This window comes from Cyprinus carpio, unplaced genomic scaffold, assembly GCF_018340385.1.
Source record: "Cyprinus carpio isolate SPL01 unplaced genomic scaffold, ASM1834038v1 S000006696, whole genome shotgun sequence".
Classification (NCBI taxonomy): domain Eukaryota; kingdom Metazoa; phylum Chordata; class Actinopteri; order Cypriniformes; family Cyprinidae; genus Cyprinus; species Cyprinus carpio.
The window spans coordinates 298,798-312,602 of NW_024879308.1; the positions used below are offsets into that span (position 1 = coordinate 298,798).

Sequence of the window (13,805 nt, forward strand, 5' to 3'; positions counted from 1 at the left end):
GAGAAAAGCCCAAACAGATAGCCGGATGACAGGTAATAAAATAATACTGCCAAAAAAATATTTCAGATTAAATGAATACAAGACATTCTATTTTCTGAACCATTTCATAACTCTACGAACAAACCCTCAGATGCATCGTACATCTCTTAAGCTTCTCAAAAAAATGCAAGGAAATTCACACTACATATTAAACACGTGCCATTAGACCTGAGATCTCCATCTGTGACTGAAGCCGCCATCATTCATTCTTCAATAATGAGATGATTCTTTGCTTTATCCAGCCTGTCCAACACCTCACTGTACAGACCTGCCATCTGGGAGACACATTTCATGTATTTTATTCACACCTTGCCACGTACTCTTTTACCAAACAACATGAACAAAATGTTTTAAATGAAAATTATCTTGTGAATTCTTGGAACCCGGGATGCTGAATTAATGCTTGCCAAATGACACATTTAAACTACTAGCTGAACTAAACCTCCCTACTGTATGTTGCTTTAACTACCTACCCACATAGCTGTAACCAACCTGCTGCTCTAATTAAGCCTCCCACTGAGGTGACGAAAGAAGCAGCTTGCGCACCTGACTTGAGGCGAGGAGAATATGAAACATGAAAATGAAATCCGCCGCCTTGGGTCAAGCACTCAAACAGCTGAAGGGCGGCCCATCTGCCTCCTGCAGCATTACCGGAGTCTGATAGCTGTCCTGCAGGGAGCCCAGGTGCTTCAGGAAGCTCATTCCCAGCCTGCACCACCTCTCAGCCTCGGGATACTGGGCCAGACTGTAGAGTAGGATTCCCGTATTCCACGCTCGGGTCAGCAACCACAGGGTCTCCAGTTCTGGAAAGTCCTCTGGCTGTGTGAGAAAGCAAGACGTCCGTGTGATATCATGGAGGAATGGATCAGATATTGGAGCTTAAATGCATTATATAAATTTGCAACTATTATTACAGCAATATTATATCAATGGCAGGGGCGTTGCACAAGATCCCGGGCCCTATGCATAGGCAGTCCTGATGGGCCCCCATGAAAATATCCAGGTAAAATAAAATATATTCCAGACTTTTCAAGGGCCCTCTCTTCATTTGGGGCCCTGGTAATCAGTACTGGTTTTACCCCCAGTCCGACGCCCCTGATCAATGGTGTCATGAAGGTCACAAATTCAGAATAGCATCCTGATGCTTATGCAAGTTTTCTGCAATGCTAGTTCAAGATAAAGAGGCACAGGCGATATTTTCAAATTAGCATCCTAATTGGCAGGAAGAAGCTGGTGAATGGAGCATCTGCTAACTGAGGCATAACTAAAAGCCCATTGACAGAAACAGGAGATTCTTTCAAAGATGGGGATAATTACAGGGCTGAGCTGCAGCAGGTCGTGTAACAGCTGCTGAGTCACCGTAACCAACTCACTGTGGTTGCTATGATGGACAGAGCTTCCTCATAGTACCCCCACACTTCCTCCAACACGCAGGACTGCACCTCAGACATGCCACTCGGCAGGGTCAGCTGAATCAGGCTCTTATCCAAAGCGACTTACAGTGCATTCAGGCTATACATTTTTTTTTTTTTAATTTTTTTGTGATGTGTGTTGCCTGGGAATTGAACCCACAACCGTTTGTGCTGCTAACATAATGCTCTTGAGTATTTGGAACATTTTTTTCTTGTACAGAGACAAGGCGTTCCTCAGTGCTTTCTTACACAGAAATGGGCTGGTGGTTCCATCGCCAGGACTGTAGACACAAAGTACAGGACCATCAGAGCTTATAATGTCATTTCATACACTGCCATTCCAAAGTTTGAGGTCAGTAAGACTTTTTTTTTTATGTTTTATGCTTACCAAGACTGCATTTATTTGATCACAATTCAGTAAAAAATATTGTAAAGCAGTACTACAATTTCTATTATTACAATATTGCTGTGATGGCTGAATTTACAACCATTACTACAGTCTTCAGTGTCACATGATGCTTCAGAAATCATTTTAATATGCTGATTAGTGGTCAAGAATCATTATCAATGTTGAAAACAGTCATGCTGCTTAATATTTTTATAAAAAAAAAAAAAAAAAAATCAGGATTATATGATAAATAAAAAGGTCAAAAGAACAGCATTTACTTGAAATAATCTTTTGTAACATTAAAAGTCCTGTCAATTTTGATCAATATAACACACCCTTGCTGAATTAAAGTATTCGGTTTAATTCTGGGAAAAAAACAAGACTTTGGAATGGTAGTGTATATTCAATCATTCAGTCAGAATTTCACCATCCATAAATTAAAATATGTAATTCTTTAAAATGGGGGTTATGGTTCTAGAAGTTGAACTGCAATAATTTCTAACAGCTTGGTCTCAACATTATCCAGTTCCAAAACCGATTTGAGCACAGATTCAAGCTTTGGATCATTTAATTTGGCCCGGGCTTCAAACTCATAGAGCAGCAATAATGTGTCTGTTTTGTCTTTAGAATAAGTGCCTGATGAGGAAATAATGTGCCAAAAAGGTGCTTACGATCCCTGTCATTCTGGACAAACAGCATTTAAAATGAATTATTTGTAAAAGAATGAAAATAGTCAGTGACACCTGATGCTTTGATGGTCGTCCAGATCTCTTTACAGAGTTGAATGTGCTCAGTCTGAAAGCACAACAGATATTCTACACTGCGCCCTCTGCTGGTTAGTCATGGTAACAAAGAAAAACTGAGATCAGAGTAAATGTGGAGTTAGTGTTTCTCAAATCTTTCCGACTCCAAGGTCTCCCGTTGTCAAAAACAATATTGGAAAACTCCCTACATGGGCTTTGATATTTGCATTTGCACTTCTGCCTGAAATTATGCTTGTTTTCATTTAAATCTAGGGCTGTCAATAATATTAAAATAATCAAGACAATTTTTTGTTGTTAGAATTACAAATAATAAATGTAAATGAATATTAAAAATATTTAAGGTTTATTACCAACATTCTTCAAAACATCTTTTGTGTTCATTTATTTTTGGGTGAACAATCCCTTTAATAATGTTCAACTTCTGGAATCCTGGGACTAGAGACTAGAGAATAGGAGTGGTAGGCCTTCGAACAGTGTTGTGGATGATGGATGGCCTTGAGAAAATGACCAAGGCCCTCTAGTGAGCCACTGTACCTGGTTAAAAAACCACTGATGTGGAAAAAGGAATTTCACTTATAAAGCCCTTGAAATGCCCATGCATTGAAACATACAAATTCAGTCCATATTCAGAATTTGTACAGTGTCAAGTTTCAATCGTGTCTTTAAAAAGCAAACAAAATGCCTCTTGCCTACTTGTCATCGTTTAATCAGGTGGAAATGATGAACTGCTAAAAACGAGTGAGTGATCCACCTGTTGCTCAGTGTGATCAGAGCTCCTGCAGATCTCCAGAGAGGCAGCAGCAGCCATCAGCAGACACGTCTTCTGCCCCATCAACACACCTCGGTCTGACAGCTGCCCAGCCAGACACCACATCACACATCCTGCTTTAACTACACTTGACTACAGCTACAGTATCAGTGTGTGAGTTTGCATTAACATGATTATGAGCTAGCCTACAGCTACTAAGGGGAACTGTGTTTGAACTTACCTGGAAGGAGAGAAGAAAGAAATCGCTCATCCTCACAGAACTGTGCTCACATTGCAGGACCGAGTTCCACGCTAAGAGTTAGAAAAGACAACTTCATCACAATCAATCAAGCACAACCAGTCTTCCGCTTGGCCAGCAGCAGCTCTATATGCATGAGCAGAGCAGAGCCCAGTTCAAGAGATGACTCAAAGTACTGACACACCCTCTTCAGGAAGTCAAAGGCCAGAACCTCCCTGATACAGCAACATGTCAGTGTTTCTGTAATGCCTGGTGCATCATCTGGGCTGCGGCTTTTAACTAGGATACGAATCTTCAGCTAAAGGCCTGACAGCTGCATATGCTCCTAAAAAGAAAAAATGAAATAGCCAAATGTACAAACAGCATGGTGTGTGTGATACAAGCCCAATCTAATGGTCTATTTTGACCAGATCTGGTTTCACTAGGAATGCTATACCTTATTAGCCAAGCACACAGCATGAAGAGCTTTCTCCAGGTACTTCTGACAGTCCCACTCCAAATAAACTGTTCAAAGTCTCAAAACTTTGGCCTGGAGGAATGGGAAATAAGATTACAATGCATTCAGGTATTGCAATAAAGCCACACTGAAAATTTGTAATTTGATTTAAACATGTAAATAAACAGATTTTGGACTTTATGACATTACATGTGATTGTTTTTTCTTTCTGTAGTTTTTATCAAATAAATGTAGCCTTATTGAGCACAAGAGACTTCTTTTAATAAGGTTAAAAAAAATCTTACCAACCCCAAACTTTTGAACAATAATATATCTTACAGGGATCCCTACCTTAGCCAAAATGTGCTCTCTTCATGCTTTCCCTGGCTGAAAGTGCCGACCCCAAAGTTGCACAAAAGAGTGTGGTTTATTTCCTTTTTATTGTTTGAATTTTCTAAATCTATTTCTCAAATAAAGCGATGACATCACTTGACACGGAGACAACAACAGTTTTTCCACGTCTTTAAGGAGACGAAGAAGCTTTTCTTTACATCGCTGTATGCATAACACTGCCTCTAAATGTTGCTATTGAGAAACTTCCTATTGAGACAACAGAAAGTAATTTGAATAATAATAATAATAATAAATAATAAAAACTAAGTAAATATATTAGTGTAAATTGTAAAAAATACTGCGACAATCTACCAACTGTCTCAAAGATTACATTTACATATTAAATATGCACATTTGATACAGTGGTTTTACAGTATTTAAACATTAATTTTAGGCTTCATAATCACTGGATATGCTCAGCAATCTCTGCTCACAGATTCAGCTTGATAAGACAAAACCGGCAGCAAGTCTTTCTCTATGTCTCCCTTTGGTGTGTTTGTATCTTCTGCAGAATCTCCAGGCTCTGTGAAGGCAGCATATTCTTAGTTTCTCATTCTCAGAGTCACTACTGATATGAAAAATAATCATGGGTATTTCCAATGTTCTAATATCCAGCGGCTGCATGTGTAACATTTTTATTTATCTATTTATTTTTGCATGCATGCAAAGTCTTTCTTCCCCTCTTTATAGTGAGATTGCATTCATACTTTACGTACACTGACAGCAAGGCTCAAAAAATCATCAGCAGCTTTGGGTTGTTTACAATCGAGCCATGTTTTTCCCATTTTCCTCGCCATCTGAGGAAGACATTTTAGAGTTACAGTAATAGTGATAAAATATGGCAGGAACAATCGGGAAATGAAGAGATAAAACTGATGAAAATAGTAAGCAAAAACAGATTTCACAAACTAGTATCTGCTTACAAACAATATTCTCTGATGGGTTCTCAGGCCTGCATGAATACAGAAGTCTGCATGCCACATGACACACTAAAACATGTGCAAGAAGTTAAACAAATTTGTAGTTTATAAAATAATTGGCATCTGTGCACACATCTGGAGATAGACTTTATTTTGTTGGTACAGGGGATAAAAAACTATATGACAGAAAACAGACATACTGATTGGCAGATACCTTAATAGACAGATTCAATAATAGACAGACAGAAAAAAAATGACCTTTGTCTTTTGCTCTTCTGTAATAGTTGACCCAACACGTTTGGTCACAGCCCAATTCCACAGCTATATTGCGATTTCCTCCAACTACAAAATACAATTGCAACATTTATTAAATATCAAACCACAATTACCACATTTCTATGAAGCTTTGTGTTACTTACTAAAAATAAAAATAAAAATGATTTATGTGACGATAACGGGAAAATGCGAGGAAAAAGGCATGAACGCGACACAAAACAAGACAGAAAAAATAACATGATCTCTTGTGGCTTCCGTAGAGTTCACACCTGTGAATCCTGTAGGTTTGCTGCTGCATCTAGAGTTGAAATCGCTTTGAAGAGAGTCTCAAATAATCACCTGGAGAAGTTTCTCTGACAGGTCTGTGAAAGACACAGAGTCAGTCTTCAAGTGCTAAATCACTTCATGACAAGGTAAGGTGAAATATTTAAAACAGATTATACTAAAATTACCGCTAATATTCATAAGGGGTCGATTATTTTATAAACGTGCGTAACAGCTAATTCCTGACAGAGTTCCTGACAGCTTTTATTACCACAAAATAGATTCTTACTTTTTACATTGACAACAGACTGCTCCATATTACGGTCAATTTAGTGTATTTTAATACACAAGTCGAGTAAGGTGAATTAAAACGATCTAATATTTTGTCTGTATTTTCTATGTGACAGTTATAGAAACACGACCCCTCGCGAGCGTCCACCGCCAAGAACACGCACGGGGACGCGCGTAGTGCGAATGTAATACTGCTGTATGGCCACAAGGTGGTGTCTCTCACACACGGTTATGTATTTACTCTCATTCCCCTCTCCCTCACATATTTCACATTTAGATTTAAGCAGCTTTACAAAATCTTATCATTGCCAAAACAATAAAAGAAATTATAAAATACAATTATTTTACTAAATATTTAGTAACATAATAGATTAAATTTGACCTGTGCAAAATGGCAATTAATAATAGCCTTCTGATACTATTATATCCCCCCGAGAACCATAAAAAAGTTAAAAGTATATTATATAAATTTTTTTTTTTTTTTTGACAATTTAGGACTAAGTTATTCAAAAAATAAATAAATAAACATGAAAAGGCAAGAATAGGCAAAAACAATATTTAATTTTTTTCATTCACCAATCAGTTTTTAGGTTTCAGGTTATTTTTAGCCAAACTTATTTTACTTTATGCAATATGTGTGTTAAATGTCCATAAATTGGTATTTCCATTCTATACAATGTATCTGTACATTGCACCTAATTTGCATATGAATGTGTTCTTGTGACAAACCATAATGAAAAAAGAAGTTTTATAATGAGAATAATAACGTGGCAACATTTTCATAATAATATCGGATATTTCATAGGAATATTGATCTATAATTTATTTTCCCTATCGACTTCTTGTGTCTCACCAAAATGCCCGATTAACATGATGCTTGTCCTGGTGTCCTCTACAGAAGAAAGACATGTATGAAAATTATACCGTTTCATAACAAAAAGTTATATTCCAATCTGAAACCCCATCGTATTTTTCTGAGATGTTTATTTACGACAAACAATTTGAAAATGAGTCAGATTTAAACAATAATTTAAAAATGTGATCATATTTCCCTAAGAGTGCTAAATTTATCATTCTGTGAAATGTTATCATTCTTATCTAAAGACCAAGAAGAAGGTGTGTGTTAAGATCAAACCTCCAAAAATTTCCTATTCCTAAAAACCCCTGAATGTGCTCTGTACTTGACATCCAGACTTAAAACTGTGGCATGTAGGTGTACTTGACATCCAGACTTAAAACTGTGGCATGTAGGGCATATACTAAAAAAAGTCTCTGCCTGGGTCGCTTCTTCTAATCTATGGGTATCATGAAGCACCTTTATTTTAAGAGTGTAGGTCTAAATTCAGAATTCTTAACTCTGTCCTGTTGAAAGATTTGGGCATTATGGTATAATAGCATTGGTTTAAGCATAATATTCGTCACCTTCTGGTAGTTAGAACCTCATTCACCCCCAAGAAAGTATGTGTTGATAATGCTGGAGTTTTTTGTTTTAACAGGGGGAGGTCATTGTTGAGCTGAAGGGAAACAGCTCAAGCTGCATACACAGAATCGGTAGTGGACTCTCTTATTGTGTTCACTGCACTAGATTCAACAATAAGATGTCTTAAAAGCACACTTCTCCTGGTGCTTGGCTTCCAGCAATTGTTTCTGCCTGAGTCTTATCTAGCCACCGTGCTGGCCTGAGGGAAATGTGATTAGTTCAGAGGGCTTGATTGCACAGGAGAAAGAAAAAACAAACATGATCCCTATGACATGTGGTCAGAGAGATGCACACAAGATTTCCTAAAGTCTGCTACATAAATAATATAAAAAATAATAATAAACAGGCATATTTATAAATTTGTGCCAGATTTAAAAACACTTCACCTCACAGCTCTAAATTGGTATGAAAGGTCAGTTACTAGCCGAAAATTATTGCATAGCAGATTTGAGAAATACCTAAATCAGATCTCTGCTGCCAAACACGAAAACATTACTTGAAACGTAGGTATATGTAGATAAAAAAAAGTATTATAAAATCATAAACAATTAATAATAATAATAATAATAGAGGTATTCATTTTTTTATTTGTTTAATAATCATAATTTCCTTAAAAAGTAGTAAAAAATGTCATGAACATGGATGAGTTATTTTTAAAAATAATACACATTTTTATAACACTGCAGAATAAAAAATGATTTATATACGTAAGATAAATATAAGTGACATCCCATGGAATAACTAAATCCTTAACATTAGCAGCTACCTTCGTAGTTTCTTTGAGTCACAGAAGTAAATAAACAGGTAAACTGTTATCAGTGGCCCTTACATGATCACATTAATTATATCATAATCTAATTAATACTACAGGAAGAAAACTTCATGTCTCTTTAACCGTATACCTCATCAATGACAAACTGTATTAAACGGTACTGTTTCATTTCTGTTTAACAGATTTAACATCCTGTGCATTTGAAATGATAGAAGGACATGAATGGACAATGTCTTGCCCTACATTGAAGGGAGTGTGTCCCCATTTGTAGCATCAAAAGGACAAACCGTCGGTGGTGTATCCACACATCTGGGGGCTTTGGAAGCTGAAAAGAAGCCCCATGATTATTAACTTTGATATAAAATTAGCTGCACATCCTTTTGCTGAAGTTAAAAATAAACCCTGTAAATGTTTTCCCAAGGTATTTTGACTGATATGTTATCAGACAATGCCTGTTTACCTTTGCACTTAGATATTTAAGGGATTTTAGGTTCAAAACAAATGGTGAAATAGCCTACTTTGTGAAGTCCTTCACATTCATAGAGGCATTTGGGAGGGATATGTGTCTTAGAGATAAAATAAATCTTTAATTTAATCAGACAGAAAATAACAAAAACATTTACTTAATCAGATCATTACAAGACAGAGTATCTTAATCGATATCTGCATGGTCAATATCGTAAGTTAAAGGTTGAACAGGAAAGTGCGTTCGCTGCAGGGTTACTATGGTGACGTTGTTTCCCTTCCGTCCCCTGCTTCACTCATATAAAGCCTTCGAGAGGACAAACCCAGCAGAAAAGCCAAAGGCAGTGGGGTGGTTTATCAGTCGGTTGGTATTAGTTATTTTCATTGATATACTGTCGTTAGACCTTCTTCATAGAGTCTAGTTTTTGAAAGTTCATTCACTCAGGTTTTAGGAAGGAAGAGCAAACATCGCACCTGCCCTCGGGAGTAGTTTGGAGCTGCTCAACACCGGCTCAGGTTCAGGACCATGCGACACATTTACATTCACTGAGAGACAGCAAGAGGTGTTTTCACTCTAGAAACAACAATCCCTTTCATATCAACAGGAACTGTACACATTTAACCGTACGCCCAGAGAAATCACAATACCCCGGGCTATTACAGCCACATCCAAATATAAAGTGACAGCTGATTGTGAGGAGTTACCGGACAAAATGACTCCCGTTCAAACCTCAGTCAAAGGCTTCTTCACTTTCCAGCTGCTTCTTAATTTCTTCTCAAGTGGTAAGTTCGCGCTTTTTGTCATTTTACTGCGCTTTAAGTGAAGCGGCACGCGATCTTTCAATGGGCTGCTGTTGTACACAGATGCGGGTTGAAGTTCATATGTTTCAGCTTTATGGGCATTAAACTGATCTGCGTGTAGATGGATACAAACAGATGTGGATGTAATGATGACAAAAATAGTGTGTTAGAATAAGATGACCTCACTTACATCATGCCATTGAATTAATGGTTAGCCGTGTAATTGTTCTGATGTCAGACTATTTTCATTTTAGAAAATAGCTTATATTACAACATGAGAAGTTTCTTCATTAAAATATATTCTGTAGTCTTTAACTTGAAAGTCACTGACGTTCAGTCATGAGTTCACTGCACTTTTTAAACTATTTCGACTTTAATTACTGAAGAAGAGAATGAGAAACTCTCAATGAAGAATGGAAGAAATTACTATTATTGTGAAAAATTAATTGGTAGGGAACAAATTTTATGTCTTTTGATACAGTGATGATTTTTTACAGCGTTTTTGTTCTAGTAATAGTACAGAACTTATCTGAAGGCATTGCATTGATGTGATTTTATAGATGTTCATTGTAGAAAAGTTTGATGTGATTTTTTTGATGTCACTTTTTGATATGTTTCTCAAAACCAAATGAGCTGCCTATACCTTTACACAGATTGTTTGGCTGCAGCATTTTGGGGATCATATGTGCCTAATGGATTGTAAGAACCCATTTGGGGATCCCAGATTTTGTCTAGGTGTGCAGCTCACTGGGTTTTGAGACCCAGTCATCAGCACTCTGTATTCTGGCAATAGGGGGAAAACGTATTAAGCTCACCAAAATCTACACTGAGACATTTTCAGAGCACAAGATATTGGTTTCAGTACAAAAAGTTATGTTTTTCAGAGCACAAGATCTCTCACACAAATTTTTTTTAAATTTTATTTTTAAATGACAAAAGCATTTCAATTAAGATATACATCATTAAATGTACCCAAAAAGTCTGTCTGTGCTTAATGCGGTACATGTTTGTACCCTTTAAGCACACCCCTGTTCCCATTAAGCTCACATCATGTTTTATTAAAAAAATCTTGTTTATTTTTAAACAAACCTTTTTAAAGAACAATTGATTTTTTTTTTTTTGAATGTACAAAGTCAATCACAAAAAAAAAAATAAAAAAATGGAACAAAATCAAGCAACAATATATACAATTTGATCAGTTATTTATTTATTCATAATGAAGTGTCATTTAAGCACATTGCAACATCTAGACCAGTCCATGTTCAGCTAAGTAACACACAATTCAAAAATCAAATAAAACAAACCCAATAAAAACATTTCATTCACGGGGATGAACTCAGAAACTAGCCTCATTTATGAAGCCTCTTTTGATGGATGTTAATTTAGCTATAGTCTCTTAAGGCTGGACTACACTACGGGGGAGACGTTTTGCCCCAAAATTTCCACTGATTTACAGTCTGGAGAAGTTCACAGTAGTTACCGAAGGTCAGAGCCAGTCTGCAGATTTGAGTTGACAGAATCTATAGAAAATCGATTAACTTAAAGTTAAAACCCTCACTTAATATTTTAAAGTTTTTGTTATGAAGTATTTACATAGATGTTCAATGTGGAAGACCCTTAAAGAGAGCACACTGAGCTTATAAGGAGCAGAAACAAATTTCTTTTTTTTTATAAATTTCATGTAATATTTATTAAAATGACAAGATTATGCAAAATAATTCATCTAGGTCATGTATTAAGTTTCATACAATTTTTTGTATTTTAACTACTATTAACAATATCTATGAAATTATATTATACCTTTTTCTTATTGATGTCACACTGACGCTGTGTGATTTTCATAGTAGTGTACCCTTTAACCACACCGTAAAATAATATGTAATCTTTAAAAAATACAGCAGTTTAAAACCACAGACCAGTAATAATCTGTCAATTTGTAATATTTGGATGTAAAATTACTAGGCAGTAATGCCCTGTGAAGTAATATATTAGCGTATCACACAATTTTATACAGCCAGTCAGCTAACTGTTCTGTAGCATCTCTGCGCTATGTTTGCTTAAACTATCTTTTGGATCTAACTGTAATTATTTCCCACATCCAAGTTCCAGGTTATTATCTGCAAAAGTCTAAACAGTAATCTCTTAATTTTACAATAAGTAGTGAATTTACCCAAAATAAAGGCTTAACATATCGTAAAAAAAAAAAAAAAAAAAAAAAAAAAATTCACATTTAAGGAGCTATTCTTTTGGTGAAAGTTTTTCAGACAACTTTCAAAATGGCCTCCAGACACATGGAGTGTGAACACATGGAGACTCATATCTCAGTGTGCAATTATGTGATTGACTTGAAATTACAGGAGATATGTAGTAACAAACACATTAATTGATTAGAGGCATCAAGTATGATAATACATAATTTTTTCTTTTTATAATCTGAGCTCAAATATGGAAGTGTGCTTAATGGGTACTTGAGCTTAATAGGTACGTTTACCCTAAATTAAATGCTCATTTGGAAAGCAGGAGGTGATCTATCCCCGCTGGGGCTTAAATACTTTAACTGACGTTTGCTCATTTTCTAGGGACCCCAATCATTCTGGGGACCAACCAATCATCACAGCTTATGATGGAAGAATAGTAGGGCAGTGGGCACTTCTTGCATTCCTCCATCCTCAGGGGACTAGTTAGTTATTCAGAGTCACTAATTACTAGTTATTTTCAAGAAGGAAACACACATTTTTGTTTGAAATATCAGGTGTGTTTTTGATAACATCCAAAACAGTTTATTGTAGTATGGTCACATCTCCAGGTCCAGTGTTGTTTTTGAGTTTGACAAGAGAATATGTGTTTATAAGAGAATAATATTGTTGACTCTTGGCTGCTTGGACTTCTGGCTGCATCTCCTTATATAACAAGATGGATAGTAAAAGATGGATGCCATTGTTCATTGTGACAGGGCAGGTGTACACTACAGATACAGGTCTTCCTCCTGCTGTCCAAAACAAACAGCAGCTCTTACTCTGATCCAAACAGAGGACAATACTGCTCCCCCCATGACTTTCTGGGTCTTCAAGCTTTGTCTACAAGGTCTCCAAGTAGATTTCCTTCACTGTCCGCACGCTGAGCGTGGGAAAGACACATGAAGGAAGCGGATGGAGAGGCAGGAGGCAACCTGGAATTGTTTCTGGCAGTAGAGGTCACAGAAAATGTGACACGTATACCTGAGAAAAAGATTCTTTCCCCAGACTTCTTGCTTACTCCTCTACTCCAAATGTGTGTCACTCGCCCCACCTCAAGACAATGGTAGAGCGGAAGAACATGCCATTATATTTTATATGCCAGGGGTGTATGGTTAATCCATTAATCAAAAATAGGTTAGCCGTGTGCCACTTTTTCTTCTGTCATCAGATTTTTGGTGATGCATTGTGATTATTACGTTTAAGACAAGTTTTGTTAGCTGAAATTTGTGAATTTATCAATGTAGCGCAACTAAATGTGGGGGGGTGGGTGGGGGGATGAGGTGCAACTTGTGCGGCCGCACCAGGGCCCATGCTTGAGGGGCCCCGTGCCAAATGGACCGAGGGGGAGCCCCCCCAACCCCCCGGAACACGATTGCGAACAGACCGAGAGTTAGATATGTCTTGTGATTTCTCAAGTATTAATAAATCAACTGAAACTGTTACATTAAGAAATACAAAGTGAGTCAGAGCAACTAGTTGAAACTCTGCACTATAGCTCTATAAACTCATATAACACCATTTAGAGAAGTGAAAACACATTTTTACTTGGCTGTTAGAAATTACTTACAGGAATGAGAAAGATTAAAAATGAAGTCTGTTTTAAGTAAGAAAAATCCAAAAATGCTGCTGTGTGGAGAGATATAAGACATCTTGAAAATGATCCAGATATTGCCCAGGGCTCTGTTTTCAAATTTTGCTGGACCATTTAAAGGTTAAAATACTCCAGGAATTTTACACATCTGAGAACCCTCTGCATTGCATTACTTTCCAGAACTCACTGAATACGTGCTAGCCAACTCGTACTTGCTCCTTTACCATCACAACATTGCAGTAATACAACATTTCATTACTGGCTTGACA

General features: G+C 36.8%; 2 pseudogenes; one reads left to right on the forward strand and one right to left on the reverse strand.

Annotated features, from left to right (window-relative positions):
* Positions 1-25: 25 nt before the first annotated feature.
* Positions 26-1,757, reverse strand: LOC109113330 (annotated as a pseudogene).
* A 7,863-nt stretch (positions 1,758-9,620) lies between these two features.
* Positions 9,621-13,805, forward strand: part of LOC122144499 — a 46,597-nt pseudogene continuing 42,412 nt past the window's right edge.